This window comes from Stylophora pistillata, chromosome 6 (assembly GCF_964205215.1).
Source record: "Stylophora pistillata chromosome 6, jaStyPist1.2, whole genome shotgun sequence".
Classification (NCBI taxonomy): domain Eukaryota; kingdom Metazoa; phylum Cnidaria; class Anthozoa; order Scleractinia; family Pocilloporidae; genus Stylophora; species Stylophora pistillata.
In genome coordinates, this window is record NC_142524.1 from 21042075 (window position 1) to 21055425 (window position 13351).

Below are 13351 nucleotides of genomic sequence, written 5' to 3' on the forward strand. Positions count from 1 at the left end.
ATCTGCTCGTAAGTGCCAAACCTACAATGACTACATTAAAACTTTAATGCTAATAAAATACTCTACATTAATATTTGTAAACAACTGGAAAAATTGTAAAAGACATCAACGGAGTCAATATGACCATTTTGCTTGTTGCACAGAACATGTCATTGCCTTCAATAGTCAGGGCTGAGTCTCATTACTGACTCCTTGAACAGCTTCAATTGTCATCCAGTCCCCAAAAACGTTCATGCGCACAATGAAACACCTGAAGAAACTCTTAGATTAAAGTTTGCTACGAATCGTCATATACGGGAAAAGATCTTTAACTTAGCAGAATGCTATTAAGACAACGGTTATTGATATCTTAAGTATCTACGAGAGTGTTATTAACGCCATCGTATCTTTGGAAGGTTATCAGAGATTCAGATCCAAATCAGTGTCGGCTGTGAAGTATATCATTTGGAGCCGGTAGTGAGCTGCTTGAACTCAAAAAGGGTATGTATTTTATCAATTTGGTTTATACAGTATAAAATTAGTTTGGGTCTTCAATTGATATGAGCAATAAAGAAAGAAAAGTACCCAAAGTACAGATTTTTGGATAAACTTTACCAATAAGTGACAGCGGTTAATATTTGAATCATCAGAACGCCCCTAAGATTTGACAACTTTGATTTGAAAATTTGAATTCAAAATATGGTTGCGACGTGTGTATTCGAGCATTAGCTCCTCTTCAAATATCTTCGATGGGCACACTCCGGATAAGGAACAACCAAAAAGCATGCTTTGACATTTTCTTGTTGAACGTTCAGGAATTGATAAGTTACTCGCGAACGACCAGCGCTGAGAGAGAGATCCTATTTCATTCCTTCTTTTACAGGGATGTATGAATAGAAGAAATGAATTAAACTTAAGCAACGGCTAGTGCTTCCTTACTTAAGGAATATTTTGATAGACTAAGAGCGCTTTCTTAAAATTGCGCCGAGATGCTTCAGAAAAGACATGGTATTTGTAAAATAATCCATGTCATAAAAATTTTAATCAACAGAATCAAAAGTTTCATCATCATTGAAACTGAAAAGAAAACTCGACTCGGAGAAGAAGTAATTTTAGAATAACTTAAAACGGCTGAATTGAAACATCAATGTTGTTAGATATATTTTTTCTTTATCTACACTCAAAAGCAGTTGTCATGAATATTCAGCTAGGGTAAGGGAGAAGACTTGCAAGTGATAGTTGCTAGAGCGATGTCTTATCCTCTTCACTGTAACGAAAGCCCTGGGCACTTTCCTTCTGCGGTAGACTGAATTAAGCAGCTGTTATCATCATCTGGTTGAGCCGCATCAAAGCGATCAAAGAGATGAAAACAAAAGTGGTATTCCTATTCTGGTATTCCTATTCTGTTTCTTGTTGTGGTGGAAGGAACCGTAAGTGTTAATGCACTTATTAGCTAGATCCCGAGAGGCGTTGCGGGTTATAAAAGAAAGCATGTGCTCGATCGAAGTGAAAATCGTTTATATTATAAGGACACGAACGTAAGTTTTTTTTTGATTTTGTTTCTTGTTTGTCCAGTCCTTTTGCGTATTTATAGTTGTAATTTCCTTTGTTTCTTTTAGTTTTCGAAACCGTACAACGTTCGTTCAAGATTATAAAGTCCATTTTATAATTACAAGTACGCGTGTTCAATTTTGTGTTATCGAACCGTTTTTATGCGTGCACAATAAGATTTACGAAAATTAAAGTAAAGGTTTTCCCCACCTATCAAAGCAACAGAAAATGAAGCACACAGAAAGAACTGAAAATGACTTCTTAATTTCTCAGTAATAACAGGACTTAATTTATTCCGCATAGATTGTTCTAAAGACCTCTTTGCAAATTGTTTTTCGTCCATTGTAAACAGTCACGGAAAGCTGAAGAAAAGGAGCGAAAAGCGCTTCTAATCAACTTCTTGACGGTTCGATTTGTCAACAGATCCTACGAAACGAAGACATAAAACAAAGTGGCCAGCAACATAGGAGCTACAAAAAGGATGTCGAGGAATCCCTTGAAGATTTCGAAAAAAAGGGTATGTAACTTCTAAGCAAGAGTAAATGAACATTGGAACAAATAAACGTTAAACGAGTTTCTTTCAATTGATTTCCATCCAGTTATTTAGCATAAAAGCAACTTTTCTAAAACCAATTTTGGGAGAACCATCTCTTTGTTCTTCTTGTTTCGTAAGTATTTCAAAATTTCTGGCTCCTAATCTAAAAAAATTCTACTTAGTGCGGCATAACATGGGAGGGTCACTTTATTACCATTTTTTACAAAGAAGCGCAAAACCAACGCTCTATCTAGCACATACATACTGATCAATTTCTAAAATGAAAGACGCCCTTGAAACACATTTCGTGAGCGCTGAAGGCAGTAATCACCTGTACTTAAAGTCAGATGAGGAAAAGAACAGTTACCTAGAAATGCTCATGACAAATATACTTTGCAAATATACCCACGATTTCTGCGCTGAAAGGTAATGACCGAGTCACTTTATCCAAGGTCTCAGTTTGGCAAAGTGCGTCATTTAAACTCAGGTGAAAGCAAACCAAACGTGTGTACAAAGAATGTGTATTTAATCAGCATTTGATATTAAAATTTCTCTATGATTTTCTTTATTCCCAGCGTCCTGTTTTTTTTTTCGGGAAAATGTTTCCCCCTCTTTGTTTATCTATTTTATACCATAAAAGCTGTAGATGAATAAAATCATCTTTAGCCTCCGTTTTTATTCTTAAAAATGTTTTCGTCCGTCTGTTACCTTGGTTTGCACTGGTCCAGCGTATATTTCTAATTAGAGATCTATTTTTTTTTCTCATAAAAACCGTAGTTAGGTTTTTAAAGTGTTTTGGCATCGAAGCAGGATAATTTATTATTCTTGTTTCCCGAATGATAAAGAGAGATGAGAAATGAAGGGTAAGCACGTCTGTTCTACAAATGAGTCTGCAGTTTTATCATAAATTTGCTACTATATCGGCTAATACTTTCAAATCACCCTACAGTATCTGAATCTAAATTTCTGTCTCAGTGGAGAGAAAAATGAACCCAATAGGAGAGGAAAACATAAAACGGTTGCATTAAAGCCTCAAAGTTAATTAAGTAGAGTCATATTTACAAACAGCTGGACGAAGTGTTGGTCACCCTAATTGTGAATAATCATCATTTTACTTGGAAAAGCAAAGAAGATGACATGCAAACAATATTTGGAGCCGTGTGTTTTTATTTTTGGCAGCCCAAGCCCCTGCAAAAGCTCAAATAAAAACTTAGAATGAAACAGGTGATACAGTTGATGTTATTAGTTAGTATTGATCCAATCCATTATCTAACCTTTCTTGTTAATTCATGGTTATGAAACGTCTTGGAAATGCCTTAAAAGTTGCACTACAAAACAGCAATGAAGAATTGTCAGGATCATTTAAGTTGACACGAATGAAAACCTATTTCGGGTAAATATCTCAAGCAAGATAAGGTGGTAATTAAAAAACAAGTAATCAATATAAGATCTTTAGTATACCTATTGGTCAATAAAAATAACTTTGAAAGCTTAAAAGAAATTCGGACGTCAAATTTTGTAAGAACGGAATATTTTATGATTCTGTTGTATTCTAAAAATTCGTTCGATTTGGAGTGATTTTGTTGGCTTTTTTCAGTTTTTTTAAGAAAGAAATTGATCTCATAAATGTTATGACTATCTTTGGGCGTTTTGGAACGAAGGAGATACAGATCTCTCACGAAATTCACTCTATAAAAGCCCAGGCCGTTTCCGATTGTATCAGAGTGATCCAGACAGGTACTATCAACTGAGTCATTCAGTGAATCTCAGGAAAGTCAGGAAAGCCATGAAAGCACGAGTTATGTTAAGTATTCTGTTCCTGTTATTCCTGCTTCTTGTCCAAGGATCCGATGGGTTAGGACTATCAATAGCTTGCACCCATGGCTCGGTATGTAACAGGGGCATATGCAGTTACAAATATTGAGTGATAAATTCAGTTCAGTTTGACTGATTCGAAACTAAAAATTGTTTCACCGCAGACGGGAAGAGCTTATAGAAAAAGAAATTATTTAAAAGTGAAGAACACATTTCAGTTTATTAAGACTGCGATACATACCTCATCGAATCATTCACTACAGCCGAACTCAGCCTAGAAAACGAAAAAAACAACAAAAACGAAAAAAAAAAGAAAACTAAACAAAACAAACAAACAAACAGACTAAACAAAGACAAAAGAAACAAAAAAAGCGTTGGTTAGAGGCCAAAAAGAGTCAAGACTAGTTACACAACTGAGAAAGGTAAAGCCATCTTTAATTTTTCCCTGTACATGCGCCTTTGGCCGCTTACAAAGCGACCTTACACTACAATAATGATACTAAAAAATGCAGTGACGGTGAAAAGCAAATATTTCCTCTCTCTTAATTTGTCTAATTGTCCCCGTGTTTATGTACATGGCTGATGATCACCTTTTCTTTCATTAACGTTACACGTTTACGCCACATCACGGGAAAAAGGGACAGCAGGATATACTGTAAGAATGTTATTGATCAGCTGAAGCGACACTGAAAACAGCTAAGCGCATATTTAAATGCAATAGAAGCCATCATAACGGCTGGACAAGTCAAAAATTGGAATTACAAGGGGTGAAGAACAAATATAATATCATTCCCAAGTGTGGAATTTTTTCACATATTGCACGCTACAATTAAATTTCATTCAATAGCTTAATAATAATACTGGAAACTTTATTTGTTTTTAAATGTACAATTGTAAATCTCACTATGTATAGGAAATTTACAAATGCTGCTTGAGATTGGCTTATTCAACACACGCACAGAGATCAAAATTGCATCAAATCTGGGTTGTCTCAATTCCTATTTCTACAATAATAATAATGGAAACTTTATTTGTGTTTTTAAGTGTACAGTTGTAAATCTCACTACGTGTAGGCAATTTACAAATGCTGCTTGAGATTGGCTTATTCAACAGACATACAAAAATCAAAATTGTATCAAATCTGGGTTGTCCCAATTCCTATTTCTACAACAAAAGACGTAATATGTTGCTCTAATAGCTATATTTATCATTTTCTTGATTATATAAAGTTGCTGCTTTTTGGCAATGCCTATGTCATTCATCATGCCTAAGAACGTAGAGCATTCATCTGAGAAAACGCCAAGGGAGCTCATGGAGAGATTTACAAATTTCACACATCTGAAAGTTCTACTCATTTCGTTAATCAAATTCCGATATTTTTTTCTTTCTTACGTACTGCATTGTTGTACAAGTTAGATTCGAAACCAACTGTTAATTCTAGAACATATAGGCACTTGGACTGGGTTAGGAAAAGAAGATCTGTGCGATAATTTTCACCAGTTATTATTGAGGGATTTAGAAAACCAGTAACATCTGCATAGATCGAGGAGCTAACATTAATTACAGGTTGAAGGGACTTGGCAATGAAGTTAAGGATTGAGTCGTGTCCCCAGGTAAAGCGATCAAGGCAATGTTGACAACCAGCGACAACATGAAGGAGTGACTCAGGATTAAGGCGAAAGGAAGATTCAGGACTTTGTGATAATCCCCATCTTACCAAATTCTTACGTGTAGGAAGAGAGTTGTTGATGTAGCGGATGGTAAAGTTGTAAATGTTCTTCGGTAGATGGGACTGGGCCACTGACCAAATAGATTTAACAGATGACAATGAATACTTGATAACATTTGAGAAGAAGAAACCTTGAGATGTTAGGTGGTGTTCCAATTTATCCTCTTGATTAGAACGGAAATCCATAAGAACTTCCTTAGTGGATTTGTACACATCATATTGAATATTAGTGTGACAGCTTGACGATTTCCAGAGAGCTTTCAAGGAATCATTTGGGGACTTTTTTAATGAATTTCGGAGAAGTGACTGGCACTGAGTAAATTTGATAGAAGGAGGACAAATATTAAGACCAAATCTATTGCTTTCTAGGAAAACATTGCTCAGTGTTCCAGATATCGGAATGTCAAGCCATTTTCGGATGTAGCCATTCACTACAGAGTCGAGATTTTGCATTATCCAGGTTTTGGATATATTTGCTATGGTGAAATGCCATGACAACTTCGATAGGACATAGACGTTTTGTCGTGTAGTATCGCTGAGTATTTTCCCGAGTTGCGCCGTATTTATACAAATAACGAGTAAAAATACTCAGCGATACTACACAACAAATCGTCTAAAAGGTTACTTATTATCCAACACGCCAAATTGTTTACATTTCAGTGCGGGCGAATTTTGCGGATATTTATTTACAGTGCGTGACAGAAGTATGTAAAGCGGAACGGAATTGGCGCGTTGTCGCGTTGCTGTTTCTTTTTTCTTCAATAAATGAAGAAATTTCCTGATCGTCTAGTGTTTTTCTTCGTTCGATTCATCTAAAAAACTTGAATCTATATTTGCCAGCCATTCTGGCTCTTCTTCGTGAGAAATATGATTCAAATTGTCCGCCATTTTTTTTGTTAACTTCAACTTCTTTGTTTTCATTTTCCAACACAACAGTGGTAACAAGGGCCAAAGATTGAACTCCTCATGTAAAATCTACCATTTTCCATTTCTTTGTTCCTCCTTCACTTACATTTGCAGGTGACGGATGTCACAAGCAAGAATGTGTTGTTCTAGAGATAGTTGGAGTCGATCTGACTCTGTCATACCTTTTACGTTACATAGCATGTTTTAATCCTCTTTGAAGTAGGTGATGGAGTTTGGCTCCCCGGGTTGCAATTGGGTGATTGCATTAAAATGACGTGAGCGTGAGTGGCAAGTAGAGCCTGGGGGTGAGCCAATCCACAAGAAAGATAGAACCAGTCATCGCTCGGCTCGGATCCTGCGAAGGATCGAGCACATATACGTAAGATAGATAGTTTATTACCAAATAAAATACATTGGAGCCATAGGCTGAATTGCGTGCTTTTCACAATCATTGATTATATAAGACTATATATAGTCCGGAAGCCAGGACCCTAAAAAAAGGGTTTCGTACAATGATCGGGTCAGAAAAGGTTTGATAGTGGATTTTGATAGAACAAGACCTGCTTATCAATGTCAGCTAGTTAGTAGAGTTGAATTGTGGTATAGGTTACGTGTTAAGCGGCTATTTTAATAGGCCACCTGTTTAAATTCATGGAAACCAGCTTAAGATACAAGACCACTGATAATGCGTAAATTAAACGTTTATTTTGACCTGAATCTACAAATATCGTTACACCCTTGTAGAACGAATCTTAGCCATGTTCAGATTGCTCAAATTGAGGTCACGTGACCGAGCACGTCACAGCTGCAAGGTCAAAAATGGTGTTTAAGAGCTTTTACTAACCTATTTTAACGTCCTCACTACCATAAATGTGTTAGTTATTCACAGATAAACTGATGTTTTTATACGTACTTTTAGTGCATTACACAATTTGACACAAATTCTAGCTTATTCAAACTGAAACAATAAAAAATGGTAATTTTTCTTCCATTTCTGGGTCAACATGAAAACGAGGCTCATTTCGGTAGCTTCTGTTTACAGCGTTATTTGCAATTGATTATCAAGGGAAACCTATAATATCGTTGCTTCTTAACAAATAATTTCCCAGTCATGCTCAAAGTTTGCAAAGCAAGGTCAGGTGACCGAGCACGTGAGTAAGTACGTTTATAGAATAGCTGTAAGTACGTTTATAGAATAGCTGTATCTTATTTACTTAAACTAATACTTTTATAAAACAAAAAAAACAACAACAACAGTCGACCATTGTTTTTTATGTCCTTTTAGAACGCAATGTCTTGCAATATTTCAAAATGTTTATATTTGGTTGCCATATTTTTTTTATGGCTTTATGTTTTTTATGTGACACGTTACTTTAAAATTCGTTACTAGATTATAGAATGGCTGATAAAGATTCCTTTTCTGAGGGCTTCACCATATCGTTACTTCCAAAATCGAGAAAAAGGAAACTGTCCCGTAGCACACTGTGTATTATTTGCCAGAATGACCGCCCAGAGGAACCACTCAGAAAGGCTATCAATTACGTTACATAAATATATTACGTTATGAAATATTATTATTATTATTAAATATATTATATTTAAATATATTACGCTATTACGTTACAAAAATGCTAAGACCTAAATAAAATTACTAATATAACTAACATACAGCAGTGGAATAGCAAACAATCTAGGTTAGCACGCGCACACAGCCGGGATAAATGAAGATTTAAAACGATCAGTGCGAAAGCGCGGCATGTTAAAAACGCGCCGGTGTCTAGTATTGTCTAGTATATATTGTGAGATGGATTTGAGACAGACAAAGACAGATCCGTACATACTTTCATGCGTCTGTCATAGAGCGAAGCTAAACTGTGCCTTTCTAAAGAGTCATGGTATGACAGTTCAGGTGAAATGATGGATAATGCGCGTCTTTGGACCCTTTCAATGTCATCACTAAGATACGCAAGTAACGCATGATGGAATATTTGTGCGCAGTATTCCAGAACAGGACGTATAGTTGTACAATAGAAATTAGTTATGTCATCCGCTGGAACGTGGGCCCTCTTTAAGAGGACTAAAAAGTATAATCGTTTGTTTGCTCTTTTTATAACATCATTGACGTGGTTATTCCACTTAAGGTTACACGAAATAGTCACGCCTAGGATCCTAGCCGACTCTACCGTCTCTAATTCTTTGCCATCTACCAAGACGGGAATGAAATGGTCTTTCTGCCTTTAGCAGTCGATGACCATAACTTTGCATTTGTTAGCATTAAGCTGCATCTTCTGTGCTTTGGACCAATCCTCTACCACTTTAACAGCGGTTTGGGCGTCACCTAATGCGTTACGCGCGACGATCTCTGCCACCGTCGTGTCATCAACGTACTTCCAAGTTTGAACCTGGGGAATTTTTATTTCTTCAGTACGTTCGTTTTCGACTAACTAATCAGAACATTGTCGGAAGCATGCCTTAAGAAAAACACTGGTTGAGTTTTGGAACTTATACATGGATCATGCTTGTTCACCAAAGTTTCTTCTGCTTGGCTTCGACGAGCCTCTTAATTGAAATTTACAACTCGAGCGGCATGAGACTTTGATATTATGAAACTTGAATTTACCCAAGAGGTTTGCTTTTTGATGTTCGTGAGACAAAGCAGCTAGAATTAAGCACAAATTTCTTTGCTTCTTTTGCTTGTAGTTAATCTCGTATCCTTTTTCTCCCGTTCACAGTTATTTTTTTTATCCGAATCACGAAGGGGAGACAGTTCGTAGCTCAGTTAAATTAAAAACGTACGCTGATCATGATATGCTCGCTCCCGAGATTACCCTTTGCGTGATCGAAACGAGCGATTTTGAGTTCATTGTTGTCTAAACGCGAGCGCCATCAGATTTTGACACACTCATATACAAAACCTTAATTTGCTTGAGCTGTTAGTTCGTATTTTTGAGGCGAGGCAGGTGAACTAGCCGAAAGAAAACAGTGTTTCTTTTTTTGTTTTGTTTTCAATGTGTTATTTATGTCTGACTATATCATTATCGAGGTAATTTGAGCTCCGTAGCAGTTGCTTCCACTTTGTCAGTTTTGTTTATTCAATACAGTGAATGAACGCTTTACGAGTCTCTTCCCTTTCATTTTCTTTTTTTCAATAAGTAGTTTTCAATAAGGCCAGCCAAACCTGTTTAAAAACTGAGATGGGATAAGGACCGCAAACTTTTTTCAACCTTTCTGATGAAGCAACTTATGAAAAGCCTATTTGTAAAAAAGCAGAAACACTATATTTATTAAATGAAAGTTGTTTTCTAATTCGGTTTGTACTTATTAATAAGGCTGGCCATACCCACCTGTCCCTAATGAAAAAAAGTTTAAACCTTCATGATGAATGTAAATTATGAAAAACCTTTTGTAAAAAGTACAAAAACCATGTTGATCCACCCAGTCACTGGGAAGGCATCGTGAAAAAAAAGGGTTCGTATGTATGTTCTCCGTGGGCGGTAATAACATCGACACGTGATATAGTATTTTGTTAGAATTCATGTAATAAAGGAAGTTATTCGAAAGAGCATATTGAAATTTTAAAAATGCTTTCCTCTCTTTGAATTTTTTCCCTACTGACATGAAGCCTCGCCCACTTCCTCTCCCTTCATTCTATAACTACTTACCCAGGACTCCTCGCGGGCCCAGTTACCATTTTAGTCAATGATCTTCTTGTAGATACAGCTCATTTCAGTAATGAAAACTTACGTAAAGTTAACCTTGAAAACGAGACATAATAAGGGGAGAGATTCAAGAAAACAATACCTTGCTAGGTAAAAATGCAATAATTTACCTCTTGCTTTATTCTACGAGTTTTTTTTAAGAACTTTTTGTTTTTGTTTTTTAAAATTCCATTTTTTAGGGGAGTTTCTGACACTTGACACGCAAATATTGTCCATTTGCCAACTTGCAATGGAACGGAATATGAGTCGGTTTCACAAAGTGCGTTAGTATTTATAAAATGCAATGGAAATCAATAACAAATTGAGCAAAAAGAAAACCATGAACTGAACATATTCTTGTAATTGAAAGTTATTTGCTTTTGAGTACGCTGTTGGTTTGCAAGAACATTTTGCTTTTGGCTCGTCTTAATTCGACCATCTCCATTAGAGGTGTTATACTAGAGATGAAAATACTTTACTCAGTTCCTGTTATTCGAGGTAGAGTTATCACTTACGCTGTTTGAGTATATGATTCTCCATCAGGTGCTCAGCTACACCTGTAAGTTAATTTACAAGAAATGAGGTGATTTTGAAAAACAAGTAGATAAGTTAGGTTAAAAGCTGTGTCCCAATTTTTTTAAGGTTGTCATTTTGAGTGTCATCCCTCGGTCAGAGCAAAAAATAGATAAAACTCGCTTACAATCAAAATTCCTTACGGAGGTTTGCCTTGTGTTATCAACCTATCGTTGAGAACGTTATCAATTTATTTCCAACTTTCTGTATCTACCCAGCCACCGACGCGCATAAGGGTTTTGAGAAACTGAAAACCTTTTTAATTTTTGACATTTAAGTCTGAAAATTGATCTCTCCCTTTTAGAAAAAGTTTAAACAGATGTTTTCAGCTGAAGATAAACAAGTTAAGAGCGACCTTTAATTAGTTTTCTACATTTAGTAGAATTTACTACATTTTATTCTGAATTTGTTTCTAAACGGGCATTTCCTCAAGTCCTGTCTTCCGTCGGGAGGAAGAGTTAACTTGTCGGAGAGGTCAATGTTGACTGAGAACGGCTAAATTAATAGTTCTAACTAAATAAATTTTCATTCAGCCATTACCTTTGTTAAACGACTCAGTAGTTACTGGTTGATTTATCATATTTATTCTAGTTAGAATGAGGACGATTACAAACAAGTAATAATAAAAGGTTTATTAAACATCTAGACTCCTGAAACACCATAACATTGAAGTATAACAGTTGGCGCAGTTTAGATGGTTTGTCGTGATTAAGCATCGGAGGTTGGAATCCGAAGGTCTAAGATTCAAAACCTCGTGGACTATGGATTACGGACTGCGTTGGAATAAATTTTAGCCACGCATTATTTCCTCAAACTTACGTCTAATACAAATATTTTTTAGGGAATTTTCATTTTTTAACGGTAAGTTGTACCAATGGTGAGGGCACCATAAAAAGATTCATCGATCTCTTAGTATTTCTTGCCTTTCCTCATCGCCTAGGTATCCCAAATAAAAATGAAAAATATAAAAAATTAATCCCTAAAGATTCGGTAGAAGACATAAAATATTTTATTTTGGGGCAAATTAGTTTATGAATTTACGTTTCAACTTGATCTGCTGCAGGCACAGGTAGTAAAGTCGAAGAAAAAACACATGCAGACCGGAAACTCGTGAAGCATCTATTTGCATCAGTGGTAACTTAGTCCAGTTAAAATAGTAGTCTGATTATTAGGAAAAACTTAAGTTACGTTTTTGCGTTTATCGTCTCTTTCATTCTCGGCACGTTTTGTGCAATTCTAACAACCCTTAGGCGACCAGATGCTTCTTGACGAGGGATCGAGGTAATGGGCAGATCAAATTTTTTCCGGCTTTCGCTTTAATTATTTGATACGCGAATTTTGTTTCACTGTTTTCATGTCAGGAAGAAATTGATCTCATAAAGCTGACTATATGTAGGCGTTTTGGAACGAGGGAGATGCAGATTTCTCACGAAATTCACTCTATAAAAGCCCAGGCACTTTCCTACTGCATCAAAGTGATCCAGACAGGCACCGTCAACTGAATCATTCAGTGAAAGTCAGGAACATCAGGAAAGTCATGGAAGCACGAGTGATGTTAAGCATTCTGTTCCTGTTATCCCTGCTTCTTGTCCAAGGATCCGATGGGTTAGGACTATCAGCACCTTGCACCCATGGTTCGGTATGTAACAAGGGCATGTGCAGTTACACCATATTGAGTGACAAATTCAGCTCAGTTTGACTAAACCTAAACCAAATTAAAATTGTTTCACCTCATCTAATCATTTGCTACAGACGAATGCTGCTTGGAAAACGAAGAAAACTACAAAAACCAAAAAAAAGCAAAACAACAACAACAACAACAAAAAAAGAAAGACAAAACAAACAAGAAAGCGTTCGTTTGAAGCCACAGAAAATTGAAATTGGTTAAAACTGATGAATGCAATTGTGATTTTTGGTATACCCATACATGTTTTCTTCTTTTGTAGCCCTGTCCAATAGGAAAGCGGAGGGAAGGTCACGCAAGACGGGTTTGTTCGATTGCTCGACAATTGAATTGTGAACAGATCATGCGGGACGAAGATACACACCAAAGAGGACTGCGTGAGGAAGATGTTGTTGGGGAAATGTTTGAAAAATGAGTAAACAGAAAGGAAGCACTCTTTTAAACGCGTTTTCTTTCGTTAATTCAATAAAGTAAATGAATAATTCGCAAGTCTGGAATAGTCTGGTTTTGACGCTGAGTCTCGACATTGGTTCTTGAATAATAGGTGGGATCCTATTGTATTAAAGGACATTCCCCCACATGTCCTTGATAAGTATGTCCCCCACCCTCCCCTCTCGATGGTTGCGGATTACGGAGCTGTTTCGGTCTCAAAATGAGCATATGTCTTGATCGGGTACGATTTTCCTCGAATTAATCTAGAAACTCGTCCTTATTCGAACTGAGCTGTTTACAAAAAGAGTGGTTGAAAGTGTTCTCTTTTTCTTTTTTTTTTTTTTTAAGAGAATTAGACGTAAGAGGCACAACTTATTTTGCTTAAGGATCATGATACCAAATTAAAAATCAGCTGCTTAGCAAGTCAGCTGCTTAGCAAGACTGATTCA

General features: G+C 36.4%; 1 long non-coding RNA gene across 1 annotated transcript; it reads left to right on the forward strand.

Moving 5' to 3' along the window:
• Window positions 1-11570: 11570 nt before the first annotated feature.
• Window positions 11571-12955, forward strand: LOC148728729 (uncharacterized). Its single transcript, XR_016002309.1, has 2 exons — window positions 11571-12425; window positions 12733-12955. It is a non-coding gene; the product is annotated as an uncharacterized LOC148728729 (long non-coding RNA).
• Window positions 12956-13351: the final 396 nt, after the last annotated feature.